We start from the raw sequence: 6,505 nt of genomic DNA on the forward strand, positions 1-6,505 counted from the left end.
GCACAATCAATTCGACAAACCCTCAGAGGAAATAAAGGCAGACAGTAAGACTGTCACCCTGTCCTTTGTAAACATTACCATTTACATTCAACTGCTTGACCTTCCTTAATTACCGTGGGCATAAGCGCATCGTTTTCCTGAGCAAGAAAGGATTATTACAGACATTTCAGCAGCGCTCAATTTTGGATTTTACCTCTGACTACTGTGGTTTAGATAATCTGATTAAACTGTTGTCTTATATACAAGCTGTTCAATTATCTGAACACTTGTGTCATCATGTTCCCAAACCTGGCATTTATGTTGGTGAGTACAAATCACAACTACAAAAATAGCCTGCAATTTGTACCGTAGTAAACCAGAACTTTTCTTTAAGTGTATGCAATTTGTAATTAATGGATATGAAACATAAAAACATGTCATACCACAAGTGTAGTCCTTTTAACCTGCATGAATTGATTTCTTTAACATTTTGAGTAAATGCAAAAGTAACATATTATCACCTTCCAAAGTGGATATGACAAACATGTTAGCAAAAACCTGCCTATTTAAATATTCAGAAGAAACATGATCATTCATTGATTAATGTAAGTCCAATATTCACTTTCCTACAAGTGATTTCTTTCACATTACACACGGTCATTTTATTTATTTTTAATCTAAGTGCAGTTTTAAGGTGAGAACACTTTTTATGGACAAATACAGACACTTATCTACCATCAACACTGAAGTAAGTGTATGATTATGGCTTCACAAAATTCATTCTGGTGACTGATTTGATTACTGTGAGGTCACCCTCTGTCCTGTCCGTGAGCTCTAAAGTCGCTGTTTTTCAAACAACCGATAGCCAACATCCCTCCAACATATTCTTTTGGTAAACAGGGGAGCAGTTTTGGAAATAAAAACACATGTTCATTCACCATCAAACAGTAGGACACAATTAGCTTGATCATCTGGACGGATGTAGCTGTGATGTTGGGGCAGATTTGGCTGAATGTATGTGTATGCATGTGTGTTTGTGTTTGTGTGTGCGTGCGTGTGTGTATGTGCGTGTGTGCACTATGGTAACCACAGAGGTGGCATCTGCCAGGGCGCTTTAGCTCTGTTTGTGAGATCCATGTGTGTGGACTTCCACAGGGCTTAGAGAACATCCGCTCCCCCCCATATGGTGAGCTGTCACTGGGACGACACAGGGCCGCCCTCCCCTGTGTGGGACTTCTAGCCAGCCATCAGACTGACTGAGTAAACAACAACTGGACATGGGGTGATGATGTTATATTTGTTAGGATATTTTTGGGGTAGGATATTATCTCCTAAACCTGTGATGAAAGTCCACAGATGACATCAGTATAATCTATTTCTCATGTGAATTTACCTCAGTCATATGTCAGTATTTATGCTTCAGTGATATCCCAAAATCAGTTTATCCTTTTTGAAAACATTTTCGTCAACAAATTCCATTCTCACACACCCTATCATAACAGATCTGACTTCTGAATCATTTCAAAGGGGTTAAATGTTTATGAGTGATAGGCATCAGATGTTGCTGATATGACTGAGCTGGATTAAAATGGCATAACAACGATAAGGATGTCGGGTCTTTTCTTTTGAGTTTAAAAACATGTCACTAAGTAGCTGTAAATTAGTCATAGCTTCTCCATATTAGTCTGCAATGACAACTTTTTATCAAACACAGCATAAGACACATTTGGGAAATGCAAATTGCTCGGAGAAAACATGACTGAGAGACATATCCTCCCATGACAGATATCTTTCTCACATCTGTCTCTCACTTCCTGCACACAGATGTTACACAGCAGTTTGTTCTGAGAAGGAAAAGACGATTCCTCCTGTGCCTCCCCAAGGAGTGAGTAGCCTGGGGAAAATCACATTTACACATAAAGTGTTAATGTGTGTCTCTGAGCAAGTGTGCCTGTTTGTGTGTGTGTGTGTGTACACAAAAGAGAAAGGGAGACAAAGAGAGAGAGAGAAATGTGTCTTACAAAGGAAGTAAGGGAGGTGGAGACCAGAAATAGGAAGTGGCAGGACTGGAAACTAGGGGCCCTTAGGGGCCATCAGAAGCTTTGGAGGAGGGTGGATGTGTGTGCGGGGGGGAGGGGAGGGGGGAGTAGGGGGTTGCTGGCACTCTATCCTCTGGCTGTACTCAAACTGTGTGTGTTTTTGATGTTGATCTCATCCAGTTGTTGGAAAGCCAAACACAGTCTGTGCACCCAGATGTTGACAGATGTGCTGTGTACAACCCAACTTCCCCTGAAACACACACACACACACACACACACACACACACACACACACACACACACACACACACACAGGATAGTAACACATATCCTTCCTGTGCACCCTCTAGAGACGGTCTTCATGGCTTGCATGAAACATTCAACAAATTCCACAATATTTCCTAAAACCAACCTCGGCCCCTGCTGTGAGCTGCTGCGCTCTTGAGGGACCGTGCTGTCCACTGCGCTGTTCCAGATGTTCTATAAATAACTAAAACCCACAGAATTTGCCTCATCCAGATGTGTTAACTTTACATGCTGTAATGTCAGAGAAAGACGGAGAGAGAGAAAGACAGAAAGACAAACAGCTGGAGCCCTCAGTAGAACTAAAACTAATGCAGCTCTCCCTAGTGGCCCAGAATGGTTTCTGCAGACATGCAGCTGTGCAGATGCAGGTGGGTGCAGGAGACTGATTGTGATGGTTTGGAGTGGAGGGACATTTAGGTGTCATCTGGCACAGGTTGAGATGGTAATGATGTTATAGAGTTTCGGCTGTTGTTTTTCATTCTGTCCCATCTTGTCCTATCTAATCCTATTTGTGCTATCCTATTGTATAATACCATTTCCTATCCTATCCTATCCTATCCTATCCTATCCTATCCTATCCTCCTTATTTGTCCAATCCTGTCTTGTTCTGTCCAGTCCTATATTACCCTGTCCTATCCCATCTTATCTTGTCCTTTCCTATTCTTTTCTCTATTCATCTATCTTGTCCTATCCTATCATATCCCATCCAATTCCATTTTATCCCATCATATCTTATTCTGTCCTACCATGTCCAATCTTATTTTTTCAGCCCTGTCGTCCTGTATCTGTCCTATCCCGCCTCACCCTGTCCTGTCTTGTCCTATCCAGCCCTGTCCAGCCCAAAACTGGCCTGTGCTTGCTTGCCTGTCCTATTCTGTCCTACCATGTCCAATTCAATTGTGTCCTGTCCTCTCCTTCCTTATTTTGGTCTCTCCTGTCCTGGTCTATTCTGTCCAGTCCTACCCTATCATATCCTTATCCTTATCCTGTTCTATTTGGCCTATCCTATCCCGTCCTATCAAATCCTGTTGTGTCCTGTCCTAGCCTACCCGGTCCTATCCCATCTTACACCATCCTATCCTACCCCATTTGTTCTATCCTATCCTATTCTGTACTGCCTTGTCCAGTCCTATCTTGCTCTTTCCAATTCTACCCTGTGTCCTGTCCTATCCCTTCCTAACCTATCCTGTGCAATCCTGTCTTGTCCACTCCCCTCCATCATATCCCATCAGATTCTATCCTATCATAGCCTTTCCTCTGGTGTCCCGTTTGTTATGTCCTATCCTTTCCCATCCTATGCTGTCTCATCAATCCTATCCTCATATCCTGTCCTCTCATGTCCTATAGCAGACTCAATGTACAGGATGATGGCTTCTCCACTGATATTCATAATAATTCCCACTGTGCCCTGCCTACTTCACATCAATGGACAAAAGCTTATATACGAGTTTATATATGACTCTGTTGCTTATAGTAAGTCATTAATTGAGGAAATAGGTTTTTAGCAATTTAAGCATCAAGTAGGTCTAAAATTTGTGTTGTACTGAGAAGACAAGATAGAAGAGAAGAGTGGAAGATGTATAATTATCGAGAAAATGGTCAACAAAGGATCACAATGAACTGCAGAAAAAAAACATCTTATATTGTGACTGCAGCTTTGGAGAACATCTTATCTCTGCTCCATTTTGCAATACGTGTTCAGCCATATGTCAAGGTCGCACAGCGGCAGCCCTCCTCTGGAACAAAAACAGATCAAAGTTCTCCCCTCCCTCTCTCTCTCCATCATCATCCCACTGCTTCACTGACTCGACCACTGAGCAGAATCTGCACTGATGGCACCCAGTGGAACTCCAGCATGCAGCTGGAAGAGCAGTGAGAGAGGAAGTGTGTGTGTGTGTGTGTGTGTGTGTGTGTGTGTGTGTGTGTGTGTGTGTGTGTGTGTGTGTGTGTGTGTGTGTGTGACAGAGACAGAAAGTTCATGTGCATGTTCATGTCACACAGTCCGGAGCCTGGAGATGTTTGTGTCACTGAGGGAGGATGGAGGTTCTGGCTGCTCCCACAACTTCACACAGGTAACATCTGTCTACACTGAGACTCACGTACCTGAATTTCACTCACATCATGTCTTGGAGCTGACAATAACACATAGTACACCTCAACTTACTCCTCTCAGTTTGTCCAGCTGTCCTATAAACACACTCAACTTCACCCTGAAATGTACAGTCTCACAGTTACTTCCGAGAGCTTACGACATTAGGAAGCGTCAGAACAAACCTTGGCATTAAATCAAGAGACTGTGGCTCAGCTTTCTCTTTATCACCATGGTGCAAAATAACGCCCACATTACTGGCACTAAGCAGCAGTCAATCACATCATTGCTTTTCCCCTCACTCATAAATAATCTTGCTGTCACATGCTATCACAGACATTGGAAATACAACTTGCCAATGCAGACACTGCACACAAACGTCCTCTCGAACCATCATTACATGTGGGAGCTTCAGAAATAATTTGAATATACATGTTTCCAAGCTGAGATGTTTTACTGATCTTTGGACTCTATATCATAAACATGTAATCAGAATTTTGCAGTATTAAACACCTTATTTGCATTTATTACTCACTGAATCTATTTACTTTTCACTTTATTTTGCTGCATATATTTCTTAATATATTTCTTCCACATATCAGAGCCTGCAGCAACTGAATGCAGCAGTTTCATAATATGGATGTGAAAACTCTAATATGAGCTTTAAAGGAGTATACTGTAAGCAGGCAAGGTAAGATACTGTGTGAATGACAGCAGAGATTCTTTAAAATGTCTGGTGTGTGTCATGTGTGCGTTATGGAAAAAAGGGGGACAGGGTGTTTTTGGGGGACTGCAACCTGTCTGCACGCGAGTAGAAGGTATCCACATACTGTACACACAGGTGCACACACACACACAAACACACACACACACAATGCATACGTGAATATGTGAACATATGCAGGGGTACGAGCACATAAACAGGCTCACAGACAAACACATGAAGGCACATATGCACAGACAAACACATGCAGACCTATATAAACTCTAGACGTAACTGTGTCTAGGTCTAATTTACAGAACTAGCCTTGTCTTCTTATTTGTGCACAGAACACAAGCTTTTATGTCATCCACCCCCCTGTACTTCACAGCATTATCAACTGGGGTCACGCTAACTGAGATGTTCATCTTTAGACACTGAGTGATGAAATATTGGCAAGTGACAAATATGAGAATGTTACACTGAAATATAAAACTGGTGATGGTTCCAGGCAATGAAGTGATTCCACCCTATCACTAAGATTCAGAAAAATCCTGCTTCGTTATCATACTTGTCTGATGTGTGTGATTATATCAAAGCCAAATATGATGTTTCTACAGTCAAATGAATCAACAATTTATTCTACACCCTTTCTCTCTTGATACATCAACATGAAATCTGAAGCAACAAAAACATAAAACAGCATAAAAAAATAGCTTATAGGCTGGAAGTTGCTTTAAATAAAAATAAATTTGATCAGGTCATCTGGTACTCTGCAGACTACATTTCACACCTGAGTGCTAAATAGGTGACCCAGAACAGAACAGAGCAGAGCAGAGCCATGCTGGACCATACTGGCTCCCAAGCTGTCCTGCTGTACAGCACACCTTCAACACCGTGGCTGCAGCTGCTCTGTCCTGTCTCGCGTTTGCATTTGTGTATGTGCATGTGTGCTTGTTCTTGTGTGTACGTGTGCGCCCTGCACAGGCTCTCTCTGACCGCAGCTGTCCCTACCTCTATGCGGGTCTCCGGGGCGAGGCTGACCTCTCTCTCCTGCAGCCACTTCAAAGAGACCTGGGATCGGCTGAGAGGGTACGGGGTGCTGGGCTGGCCGGCACGGCTGCTGCTTCCCTGGGCTTTGGGAGCTGGGGAGCTGGGGCTGGAGTTAAGGTTGGGGGTGTGGGGGGTGGAGGGGTGCAGCACGGTTGGGTGTGTTGCAGGAGGTGAAGGGAGTCCCAAACATGGGTGGGGGTGAGAGGGGGGATGTGGGGGTGGTGGGGTATGGAGTGTGTGTGGCATGAGGGCAGAGACAGGAGGTATGGGAATTAGGGTAGGGATGTTGTTATAGTCGAAAGCTGGAAGTTTATCTGTGTGTGTTTGTGTGTGTGTGCG

Source organism: Seriola dumerili, unplaced genomic scaffold, assembly GCF_002260705.1.
Source record: "Seriola dumerili isolate Sdu_G_001 unplaced genomic scaffold, Sdu_1.0 BDQW01000478.1, whole genome shotgun sequence".
Lineage (NCBI taxonomy): Eukaryota > Metazoa > Chordata > Actinopteri > Carangiformes > Carangidae > Seriola > Seriola dumerili.